Source organism: Buteo buteo, chromosome 19 (genome assembly GCF_964188355.1).
Source record: "Buteo buteo chromosome 19, bButBut1.hap1.1, whole genome shotgun sequence".
Lineage (NCBI taxonomy): Eukaryota > Metazoa > Chordata > Aves > Accipitriformes > Accipitridae > Buteo > Buteo buteo.
This window is the reverse complement of record NC_134189.1, coordinates 12,153,464-12,166,329: the sequence shown is the minus strand read 5'-3', so window position 1 is coordinate 12,166,329 and position 12,866 is coordinate 12,153,464.

Sequence of the window (12,866 nt, the reverse complement as noted above, 5' to 3'; positions counted from 1 at the left end):
GGAGGAGAAGGCCATGCCTTAGGCTGGGCTCAAAAAAGCAACGCCTGCCAGACCTGCTGTGCTGGCCAGCTTTGCTTCCCTTTGGAGGTGGTGGACTTGGTGGGCTTAGTCAGAGCCAGGAAGCCTCACAGCTAGCAGCAGCTCTTCTCAGTGAGTGCAGCCCTATTCCTCTTTGCAAATTATCCTTGAGTGATTATGCTTCTGCTTATTTTACAGTGATTGTGCTAATGATTTTTGCAAATGAATTTTAAACTAAGAGATGGCTAGCCTGATTATTTGGCTGCTTTTACTGCTGCCATAGCATCCAATAGCTGTTATTCAGAGAACACTCTTTGCACTTGTGTTTACTCACCCAGATTATATGGTGGGGTTGGGCTCTTTTGCTGGATACTTCCCAAGCCACCAAAAGCTTTGGAAGCGGCAGCCCAAACGCTTCAAATGCAAATACTTAAGCCAGCGAGTATTTGTCTGAGTATCTGCCAAGCTCCTATTTTCTGGGAACACGCTGGTGAATCAAAATTTAGTCTCATCAATGTTTATGGACAACAACCAAGAGAACAGCTCCAAATCCCACCCTTCCAAACAAACTCTGCTTCTCTGCTAAGCCATGTTCCCAAATTCATTTGGGCTTACCAGCCCATGTCTAGTTCTAGCCAAGTATGAAATACCCATGTACCCTCTTTTCTTGGTCCCACTTTCCTTTCTTCTGGGCGGGGAAGGGGTTGCTAAGACTGATGCTGAGAGATATTCTTGCTTCCCAGTGCCTTTGATAGTCATTGCCTGCTTCTGCCTCTAACTCGCTTCTGCCTCTAACACTAACAAGAAAATACTTGTTGCTTTCAGATTAGAGTTTTTATCCCTTCAGTGGAAACGGCTGCTTTCTGGCCTGTTTTCTCTCCAGACCAGCAGTGCATGAGACTGGGAGATGGTTTGCCGTGCTTGCAGTGAAAGGAGTGAATGTCTTTGACTATGACAACTGGTGTTTCCAGTCGACCCACTGTGGTTCTCAGGTGTTCCTCAGCCAGGATTGTGTGGGCAGCTGTGAAAACGCATATAACAGGCCGGTTCCCTCAGGCGTGAGATCTGCACCTGCCCTGCAAGCAAGCTGCTACTGTCTTTCTCTGTCTTTTTATTTTAGGAGGTGTCACATCAGCAATGGGTCTTGAGGAGAGATTGAAGACCAAGAGGGAACGTGAGGGACTCGATAATGCCAGGCACGGCATGCTCAGGAAAGAGCGAGTTATAATATCACGGTAGCTGAAGTTTCATTCCTTTTGACAAAAGGAGGCCAGGGGCTTTGCTGCTGGCTCCCCACTGAAACTACCATCTGCAGGTACCTGCTCTAATTTGGTTTGTTTAGCTGAAGCAAATCTGACCCGGTAACAGAGCATTACATTCAAGAAGCCCTTTCCTGGCTTGGGCCCTGTCGTGGCTGCAAAGCAAGCCCGGCAGACGAGGGAGAGCTGAGCCTCCCCATGGTCCAGCACACCCAGGGCTGTGCCCGCGCATTCCCCAGGAGACGGGGGAAGCACGCCTCTGCCAGTCCCGCTTTCACCAGCAGCTGTGAAGAAGCTTTCCGAAACACTGCGAGCCTTGGCTCACTGGGCAGGGACTTGATCTTGCTCCTGTGGGACTCGGCTGGCAGCAACTCCAGCAGAGCTCCATGGCATGACAGGCAATAATGATTCCCCTGTTCTGCACTACATGCTCCCTGTCCTTGCAGGTCTGGCCAGTGCAGGCTGCGCTCCCTTGCATAAATGCAGAATGGGTTTTCTAGGGAGCGAGGGCAGCACATTTTCACCCGTTGTTTTTTATCCCAGACAAAAGTCTAAAGGAAAGATTTCTGAGGCAGATGTAGTTCACCTCTCTTTTAACTTTATTAGCTGCTAAATAAGAGGTACTCAAGCTCACAGAGTGGCGTGGGGAACACAGGCTCCCTGGCAGAGGAGAGGGATCAGGGTGCTCTGTCAGTCCCATGGCTCGCTCTCAGAAGGGAGTAGGGAGTGCTGCTCAGCATTTGCTTCAGCTCAGAGCGGGTGCCTTTTTGTCAGGATGCCTCCAGCCTGCATATGATCCTCCCACTCAGCTCCAAAACCCTGCTGGGTTTACGCAGCAAAAATAATTTTCTTTCTTCATTTTCCCTCTTGCCAGCCTTGCCAGCCCTCCTGGCACCACCGTCTTTCTCCTTTAATGGCCGAAATAACTGGTGCCTGCACCTGAAACGTGACCTTTAAACATAACCCATTGACAGGGTATTAGCACAGACATAGATGGGACCACAAGCAGCAATCTCAGCAAAGATGTAAGGCAGCATGTTTTCCCTCCCATCCGTATGGATTGAGGGCTTTGGCAGATGAGCTGCGTTAGGTTTAGCTGTGATGGGTTATGGGTGTGATTGCCTGCTCTAAGGAGACATGGGGGACCTTTAAAGAACGTGAGTTTTTCTAATGAGGAATAAAACATGTGGGATTGCCAGGGTATGCTCAGCCCACCTGAGCACCCAGGGAGCTGGTGCGGGGTCATGGCTGGGGTGAAGCAAGCCCCTGTGTATGGGCTGGGGGGTATGGGGGGAATTCAGGTCACCGGCTGCGTTGTCTCCGCAGCGCTGATAGATGCTAAGTGTACTTTTGTCACTAATTTAAACATACTTAGCTCTCCTTTCACACAAAGAGAGGAGCTGGTGAGTGAGAAGGTGTCATTTTTATCAGCGATCTCTGGGCAGAATTATACTTCAATTCACTTGGGCTCCTTCCCCTGCACCTCTGAAAATGCTGCCACTAACGAGGCAATGCTCGCAGAGCTGGCAGCTCCCGCACGCTGCCTTTGAGAGAGATTTCTCCATGCTCCCAGTGGATGCAAATTGTCTTGGGCCCCAGAAAGAAAAAGAAAAGGGAAATAAAGGCTCCACGCAACCCCTTTTAGAGCCAATGACAGGATTTACATGCTAAGCAACTGGTCATTCGCGTGTGGCTCCTTTCCTTGGCTGGTGGCCGGTACCTGACACTTCAGTGAGGAGTATCTCTCTTCCTCTGCCTTCCCCTTCCACCCCAAAAGCCTGACCCACAGCCAGTAGTGCACCTGACCAGTGACACCACGGTGTCCTTGGGACTATTCCTCCCGAGCCCTGCCTGCCCTGTTCCCCCTTTGCAGGGCTGCACTGTCGCAAGCCTGGCCCTATGCAAAGGCTGTGTTGGACAGGGCTGTGTGAAAGCAGGAGATGCTCATGGACAGAGACCCAACCTCCCTGCCACGCACGGCGTGCCGGACCTCTGCATCCTCTGCGTGGCTGCAGCCAGCCCTGCTCGCAGAGAAGATGGAGACTGTCCAACCGCAAACACAGAGGGCAAGGGGTGTGCACAGTCCCTTTAGCATGGCCTCTTATGTACTGCTGCAGCCATCCTTGCAGAAACTGCTGCAGCAACATGGGTGCAACCAATCCCATGCAACACGCTCACCTGCTGCCTCCCCCATTTTTCGGCGCCAGGCCCTTTGCCCGTGCTCCTGCCCTCCCTCCTGCCGATGCCCTTGGAGCCTCTTCTCTCCCAGAGACGTGTGTTTTTCCAGTGGCTCCGGGTACCCCCCCGCCCCACACCCGCGACATGCAGGGTGTTGATTTGACTGGACGTGAGCTCAAAGCTCATTAAGGGCTCGTCAATATGGGCAATGAGGAGCTGCGTGGGGTGAGGCAGGGGGAGAGGGGCCCCGCGGCAGGAGGGGCTCATAGGTCCCCTCTGTGTGTAGAGGCAGGTCAGTATGTGCCTCCCTGGGCTGGTGTCTCCTTGAGCAGCTCCGCGCACCCCAAGGTCCCGCAGCCAGCCAGCACCGTGAGGTAGGTGCACCCACTGGGACAGCAGTGTCTGGTCCTGGGGACGTGAGTGCTGGGGTTGGGGAGGGGAGCATCGCAGCGGTGGTGGGGAAGAGCCGCCTGCCCACAGAAGTGTTCCCGGGGAAGGGCTGCTGCAGGTGCTGAGCTCTCCTCCATCCACCCTGGGTTGGATGTGGGGCTGAGGGGCTAAGCACCCTGAAGACAAGGCGGGTTGAAGGATGGTTTCTGCCTCCCAAATGGTGCTGGAGAGCTGAGCAAAAGGGGGCAGACCTGCCTGCCTGGCGCTCAACTGGGGCAGCATGAAGCGGGCATGCTGCCTAAAGCAGGAGCAGGCGCTGTCTACAATTTACCCTCAGCTGCATCACTGCTATGCCTAAATTTCTTCTGCCAGTTGCTATTGCCATTGCCATTGCAATGTTCTCTTGGTCAAGAAAGACACCAGTTGCTGGGAAGCCAGTGTCTTTCCCGTCTGTCACTCGCACGCAGAGCTAGCGGGATTCCCCTCGGTACTAACAGGCAGCTGCAGCAACCAACCTCCACTTCAAAATTCCCTCACCCTGAGCAAAAGCCAGGGCAGGGGAGGGTGTTTCTGCTGCAGTGGAGAAGCAGGGCACAAGCCATCATGCCCCACATGCTGCGGCAGGGGTGGCTGGGGAGGGTCTGCGGGTGCTGCTCCCTGCACTGCCGGGTGAGCAGGACCCCTCTCCCATCTGGGGAGCTGGTGCTGCCAGGCAGGGCGAGGGGGAGGATGGCAGTCCCAGAGCAGCACCCAAAAGTGGTATTTGGCTCCTGAAAAGTGGAAAGCTTCTCACAGTGCCTATGGGTTGGGGGGAGATGTAGTGAGCTTAAATGATGGCTTCAGTAAAGATGCTGTAACAGCACTTAGGTGAAACCCTGCGCACGGTTCCCTGGGGAGGGTCTCCGGTGGGTAGGGCTCAGGGGGTGGGCTAGGTGATATGCACAGAAGAGGGATCAGTACAGCTGCCCCTCCCGGGGCCTGGGACAGCCCTTACCAGCCTTGTGTGCTGAAGTCCCAGGGATCAACCTGAAACACAGTGTTTCAGGCTCTTGGCTCCCCTTTGCAGAGGTCCTGCAAACTCTGGCAGTCTCTGACAGTGGAGCTGAGCTTCCCTGCCTGTACAGCTGCTGGGGTGTTTCAGGGGGCTATGTCTGTGCCCTTCCTTCCTATCTATCTATCTCCAAGAGACTCTGACCCTGAAGAAGGTGCCTCACCTCCTAGGTGAAGCCCTCCCTATCCCTATTCTGTCTCCACAGCACTGGAGAACTGGCCAAACTCATTTGCCCCCACCCCTCCCTCCCTTCCTACCTTCTCCCTGCTCCCCAACTACTGTGAGTGCTGCTTGGAAGAAGAGACAGCTGCAGCCTGGCTACCAAAGGCTCCATAGTCCACTGGTGACCTTGCTGTGGTTCTGCCAGTGCCTGGTGGAGACCTCCAGCACATTTAATTTTGGTTCTCCTCCCTCCAAGAGAAGCTCTGCGACAGTTTCAGATTTTGTTCTGAGAAGAACAAAAATCAAGCCAAAGACATGCAGCTGGAAATGTGTTTTCTTCTGGGGAAACTTAATGGGCACGAGGAACAAATGACTAATGTCCTTATACTGGGGGTGGACCTCCCCATGACACTGGGTTCTGTTCGCTGGGGATAGAGCAAGTGAGTGCTGTGTCTGGCTCCTGTGGAGATGCTCATGCAGTAAAGGCTGTGCCTGGCCCCGGAGGGTCAGCGTCTGCACCCTGGTACGGACTGGCTGTGTGAGCTGTGGCTCAGGTCTCTAGCCAAGGCAACAGGCACAACAGCCTTTCCTTCATCTGCCTTATCTCCTGATATCACAGGCCCCGGGGGCAGAGCTGCTCCTTCTGCACCACTGTATTGCGCTTAGCACCAGAAATAGGGAGAGGAGAAGGAAGATCTGGGTGTTAAAGTAGTAGAGATGCCCAACTAGTTGCAGGCTGATCCTAGATGGCAGGGGATGGTGCCCTTACTGGGTAATGAGCAAGTTTTCTGGGCTCTTTCGAGGAAAACCTCAGCCAAGGGACTGCTGGCTCACAATGCTCATGCGTGGTTCCTGTGGAGGGAGCTGGCTCTGCCATGTTCTATTTTTCCACCCCAAAAAAGCATACGAACAAATGGCGCCTTGCAGCAGCCTCAGGGCTCTGAGGCATGATTATCTTTCCAGTTTCATGGAGAAGGAGAACAAAGATTTTGGCATCTGAAAGTGGGACACAGATTTCCTCTCTGGCTTGGCTGTGCTGCAGCAGGAAAACGATGTTGTGCTCTGCATGGTGAGGGTCTGGTCTTTCTTGGAGCTGAATACAAGTGCCAGAATCATGCCGGGCAGTTTCACAGGTGCCACATTTTGAATGAGCTCTTGGTGACTTGATCCGGTGCTCGGTAGCTGCTGGGACCCTGCCCAGAAGGAGCAGGGGGAAGGTCTGCGTTTTGTCTCCTCCTTCTCCCATCTACCTTCCCCTTTGTGCTTTCAGCAGAATGCAGTAGCAGAGATTTTTGAGGCAGTGCAGGGTTTTTACCTGCTTATCTTACTCCAAGAGCAGCAGGTGCTGGCCAGTGTGGAGCACGCTGGACTCGTCTGTGCCCAGCAGATGGGTGGTTTTTCCCAGCTGCAAGCTTCCTGGCCACAGGGGACACACAGTGGCCAGTCCTTTGCTCCTCTGCCACACCAGGAGAGGAGAGATCGCTCCCCTGCCATGCTGGATGCTTCAGGGCAGTCTCTGGATCATTCTCACACTTGTTTCTGCTCTTTCCTTGTCTTTTTTTTTTTCTTTATTCACTTTTTCATTATTAAATTGTGGCAACGAAGTCCAAGGTAACTTTCTCAGGTGAAGGTCATCACTTTCCATTGCAAGACCAATGTTGCACAATTTGCTCTGTTCAATGACTTCATAAAATAAAAGAAAAAGCTAAACTCCGCCCCCCCCCCAACATATCAAGCCCAATACAGCAAATAACCGCTGACATTATTTGCAGCATCTCTGGAGGTGCATCAAATCCAGCTCTACGTGTATGAAGTTATTATTCCCCCATCTCACGCATTGCACAGCCATGCCTTTTGCACAGTACTTATGATTCCCAGCGAGATGGGGAAATTTGCCCCTGTGAAGGCTGCGGTCTCACTGACGATGTTGCTGCAGCTCAGGATTTGAGCTAGAATCTTAGCTCAGAGGCACAGTTTTGGTAAGGTAGCGGCTGGTGGGAGCATTAACTCACGCTGCATCAGCTGAGCTGTGGCACCGCAGCCGTTCTGGGGGAAAGAGTGAAGGGGCCAGCAGGGATGCCCACCCGCACCATGGTGGCAGTGCCTGAACACCACGCTGAGCTGTAATGAAAGGGAACAGCAGGTATAGGCAAGCAACAAATTCCAGCTGAAATTGCCCTCTGTGTTCATTTTTAGGCACTTCTGTCCCAGCGATGTTCTTGCTGAAGTCACTGGAAGGGTTTTTTCCATTAGCCTCTCTGGAGTGGGATTGTCTGTTTGCAAGGAATGAGGCAGGCAGAGGGAGGCCCATGAATGTTTGTTATTCCTGGGCTGTGCATACAAAAAAAGCGGAGACATACGTGCAAAACAGCAGCTTCTGTCCTAGAGGAGGAATAGTGAGTTGGGTTTTTTTTGCTCAGCAGAACTAATGATACCTGCTTTTCTCTTCATTATGTCCTTTGTCCCTCCACCTCTCATGACAGGTCCCTTATGGCAGTGTTTACTGTCTCTCTAGTCCCCCAAACCACCCCATCCCCAGTGCTCCTGCCTGTCTCCCGTGTCTCCAGGCTGCCCTCCCAGGAGCTGCCTCCCTCCTCCCTGGTGCGTGGTGCACAACGGGGCGCTCCCGGGGTCACCCCACGGCCCTTCCTCAGGAGAAGCACTAACCTGAGTTTCTTCCCTCTCTCCATTCCCTACTTCTTGAGGAACTTGATGTCTTTGAGGGCTGTGCTCCTTTTTCAAGTATGGGTGAAACTCGTGAGTGTGCTCAAAAAGTAACCGGGGTTGGGAACAGACAAATGGGTCTTTGTACAAGAAAGCTGGGCTAAAAATGTCCGCGTTGCTTCAGGCAAGGCAAAAGCATAACATAGCAAAACTATATAAACTACCACTGTCGTGAAACTGGCATCCCAGCATGCCAGCTTGCCCTATATGAGAAAAGGAAAACACTTCTTAATTTAATCAGCACATTTATAATGGTTAGAAATAGGCCTTTAATCTTTTTAATGTGGTAGTTTCGCTGAGGAGGATGGAGACAGGGATGCCTTTAAGCCACTTGTCTGTCTTGCCCGATTTCGAAGCCGTCGGGGGCTCAGGGAGCTGCCTGCAGTCTGCTCGGAGCCTGCCACGAGGGGAGCGGGACATGGCCCGGCCTCGATCCTCACGCTGCGGCGGTCGCTGGGGCTGGGGCTGGGCAGTCTGCGGGAGCTGAGGAAGAGCCCTGCCAGCTCTCCGCTCCCTGGGGGACTTCTCAGGTGCAAGGGTGAGCTTTAAACGAGAGCACTGAAACAGGTCGCAGGCTTTGCACCGTTCAAAAAAGGCACGAAACCCCACTTTCCTTTGAGGCAACGTGAGGTGGTCCCGGCCACTGAGGCAAGAGCAGCAGTGGTGGGTGAAGCACAGCCTGCGGCTGGAGCAGGATTTGACCCCGCTTCCCCCTGTGGGATGAGGAGCCAGAAGAGATTCAAGTGGGCATCCGGAGCCAGGGAGGGCATTGCGATAGCTGGCCCAATTCCTCCTGTGTGCGTAAGGCAAAAATCAAGGTGCTGCTTGGTAAAGCGAAATTGCAGCAGGTTGCAGCCAGCGCCAGGAGCTCAGCAGTCCTTCACCGTTTTTTCAGGGCCATGAGGTACTGCCGCAGCCCTCCCAGGATCACGGCCAGGGGCTGGGAGATGTATTCTGGCCTCGTGTGGACGTCCTGTTCGTTTAATGGTTTACAAAACACGGCTCATGCCCCCCTTGCCCCCTCGGCTCATCGGGGTAGGGTTGCGGTGTGGTGCCAACCTCACCCGCCACGTTATCGGGAGCAACGCGGTCACCCGGGGCTGCTGGTGGAGGAGGAGGTTGGGCAACAGCTGCAGGTCAGACACGGACATCAGCAACCCAAATCTCATGCAGGAGGGTGGAAAAGGAGGGTGGAGGCCACCCTGCAGCTCCATCACGCAGGAGAGCTGGCATTTTCTTCTCGCGTCCTCTGCGAGTGCTGGTTTCTCCTGTAACCAAGCAATCTCTCTTCAGGGGAAGGGAGATGAAAGGTTGGGTGGCTGCAGTGGCTGCCTCTTGGGCAGCACGTGGAGAGGGCTGCGAAACACGAGCCCTGCCCGCCTGACCCAGCTGGGCAGGACAGCGATGCTCCAGCCCGGCGCGGGCTCCACGTGGGGCCAGTGCCCCACCAGCATCCTCAGGGTCTCGCAGGGGGCTCTTCCACGGACCCTCCGGCTTTCACGGATGCGGAAAGCTCAAGCATATGCTGCTGCTGCAGCGAGCAGAAAATCGGCCGAGAGTCTGCTGTGCCCTGATCAGCCGGTCACAGCTCTAAACAAGACGTAAGAGCCTTGGGGCTACTTGGCTGTCATTAAAATGGTGTGGATGGAAGGAAAAGTCTAATTGACTGAACAACAGCCTGCGCCATGTAATTAAACTAATTATGGGTCTACCTGCATGGGTCAGAAGTGATTTGTGTGGCTGTTAAAGCACTGACAAATAAGAGGTGGGGAGATGTGAAAGTATTTCTTACGTGTGTTTCCACAGGTAATTTTGCTGTTTCATTTCAGGCAATTTTATGCCCTTGAAATTTTTGGTTTCTGTCAAATTTGAGGAGACTGTTAATATTTCACACTGAAGCAGGGGAAAGCAAAAAGGTCACTGTTGTTAGCAGTTTCAGGCGGCAACTTTTCAAGTGGAGGTAATACTTTTTCAGGGCTATTTTCCTGTTTGAAATGAAATTCCTCAAAAAAAGGAGGGGAAGGACTGTTTCCCAGAATGCATTTCAGCCTGGCTCTGCACCCGCTGGGGACCACACAATTGTTTTTATTGACTTGAGCAGCAGAAGACCAGGCCTTCTGCATGACTCGGTGGAACTCGGGTCACTGCTTTACTGCCAGGGATTTATGACCCTAGCTTTTAGTGATTGTTTTGAAAGTCTTCGCTTCAGAATATGATGCATTTAGAAGAAGCTGAATGAGAAACCTGCTACAGTGTGATGTTTAAACTCTTTGACCTTGTTTTCAAGTCCTTGCAAAACAGAACCCACCTCCAGCTTGTAGCTCTGCTCTTATTGATTATCATTTTGAGTCCTTCAGGCATTTTGCTGTGCCCAAAGCGCTGTATGCTTTTCAGAACAAATAATGTGACATGACAGAGAACTGCTGAACTGACTCCACTCTCTCTAGGCTGTCAGCACAGGGCAGAGCCCTGTGCTTGTGCTGGAGGAGACCCATGTGGATAAGCGGAGGGGCTGGTGCATTTTCTCCCGGTAGGACCACTTGTCCAGCATGTGAGCTGATGTCTAAACACAGGAGTCAAACACTTAGCCTGGAGCAACCGATGCCTGGTATTTTTCCTGGTCAGAGCTGTGTGTCCGGGGAAGGACATGGCACAGCCGGGCTGCGGGACATGCGTGAGCCCTTCTGCCCTAATCATCCATCACTGTAGGAGACAAGACAGTAGGTGGGATGAACCTTCAGTGGGTCCTCTTGACTGTTTTTCTATTTCTTGACTGTGGAGAAAGCTTTATAAATCTAGTTTGTTCTTTCTGAGCTGGAGATGAAGGACCTCACTTGTCAGGTAAGAAGAAACTGCCAGTATGGTCTGCTGCTCCTCTGTCATCCTACCCCAAGTATATGAAATATGAGATGTGATCATCTAGCTACAGTATCACTGCAGAACTGTGGCAGCAAGAACAGGGGAAAGCGCACAGGGAGAGCAGGATATATACATACTTTTTTAAGATAGCAGCTTACCTACTGTTTTTTGTCTCAGAAAAAAAGTGAGTCAAAATGGCTTCTGCTAAGCCTAATTTGTTATGTCTCCAGGCATAGCTAATTATCCTGACTTAGCCCAGCTCTGAATTCTTCCCAGGGGTTTTGGTGCTATTTCTTCTGTTTTGATTTATAAATTGTCTTTATTTTACTTTCCTCCTACATGTTCTGTATAATCTTTTTGCTCCCTGCCTTACTGAGGAGACAGGAGCTGGTGTGACAGTGCTATCGCAAGGTGTATGACACAAAGGGGATCTGTTAACCAAAGCCTTTGCTTCATGTGTCCAGCAATGCTTTTCTTCTGGTGTCTGCCTCATGGGCTATGTGAAATGGTCTCTTCTCCCCAGAAGGCTTTTTTGTGCTGCTGCTTCTGGGCTTGCCCACAACCATCCTTGGGCTAGAGGAGTTGTGAGGCTTGGGGCTGGCTCCATAGCTCTGAGGGCTTTGGTTACAGCGTTCATCTCGCAGCAAGGAGTTTTCTGGCTTCTCCACTGATATACCAGAATGAATTACAGTCATTTTCTGGTTCAACCATTCCCTTCACAGTTGACACAGTTTTTCTAATCTCAGCGACAAATTCTGGGGGGGAAGGAAATCCATCTGCTGTAATCATGGGGTGTCAACTGTAGTGAGCAGGAACTGATACTGCCATTAAGCCCGGGCTTGGGATACCATCTCTGTTCAGGACTCTTTAGAAACCTTAGTTAATGAGTCCCCCAAGCATCCCATGGGGCAAATGGGTACTGTTTGCTTAGGAGACAAGACTGCCAAGCGTAAGCAACTCAAACAAGGCCAGCTTTAACTGCTAGAGCATGCCACCTCTTCATAGTTTTGCTTTGTTTCCTGATATACCCACTCAGTTTTTCTTTTTTTTTTTTTTTTAATGTGTGCATCTGGGAATGGTTTTGTCAACAGACCTCTGGGAGACTGTAGCACAGGTCACCCTTACAGCCCCTGGTATAGACTTAAATTCGGCCCTGTGTAAAATGGGCTGAGAACTGGTGAGAGTCAACATCATGCCAGTCCCAGACCCTGTCTTCTGCACCGGCTGAGGGCAGATGCTGATGGGAGAGGGTAAAACCAGGAAAAGTAGGGAGTGATGTTTCCTTGGAAGATTCCCTCAACCTCCATCAACTTGCAGCTCAGGGATTTCCTGAACAGCAGTGGTAGGTCCCGGTGGATTTTCCTTCCATTATTTTTCCTCTTAATTTCCTTTTTGAAGTCATGTAAACTCTTAACATCCAGCATGTTCTGGGGCGGGGAGTCGCTCCACAGGTGTACATTTTGTGGAGTATCACCTTTTGCTCTTTTTGAACCTACCACCTGCTGTCTTGATTTAATCCTCCTTAGTTCTTGTGTCAGAAATGGTGAATACTCGTATTCTATGACACTGATCTGTTTATAGGCCCCTGTCAGTCACCTCTTCCACAGGATGATGGATCCTAGCTCATTTAGCCTTTCCTCACATGGAAGATATTCAACACTTTTGAGCATCCTTTTGGCTCTCCTCCATGCCTTTTTCTGACTTTGCAATAGCTTCTGTAAGGGGAAGGGAGGACTGCACTTAGTTTTCAAGACATGAGTGCAATATCGGTTTGGACAACAGTGTAATAATGTAGCCTGTTCTCATTTTCTTTCTGAATTGTTTTGGTGTGCTGGTCATATATTTCTTAGGGCCTAAAATCAATGGAAATATTCATTAAACTTTTAGTCAGACTTGTCCAATTAATCCTCAGGACTTTGGAGTCCTGCCTTAGTGGGATTTCAGTGGTTCACAGGCTGGCCGTAGTCACTAGCAAGCATCACCTGAATACACCTGGCAATTACAGTATCACCTGTGACATGGTGTACAAGGAGGTGCTGAGCAGATCAGCAATTTCCTTGCCAGACATTGTAGGTGCACAGCTGTGATCGCGGCTGTGTCACCGCAATGACAGGGGCTTAGGGCACAGGATTGCAATGTGAGGCACATCCGTAGCAGAGGTGCCGTTGCGAAGCTACGCTGTCACAGCCGTGCATGGCTGCCTGGGCCACACGATCTCTCCGATG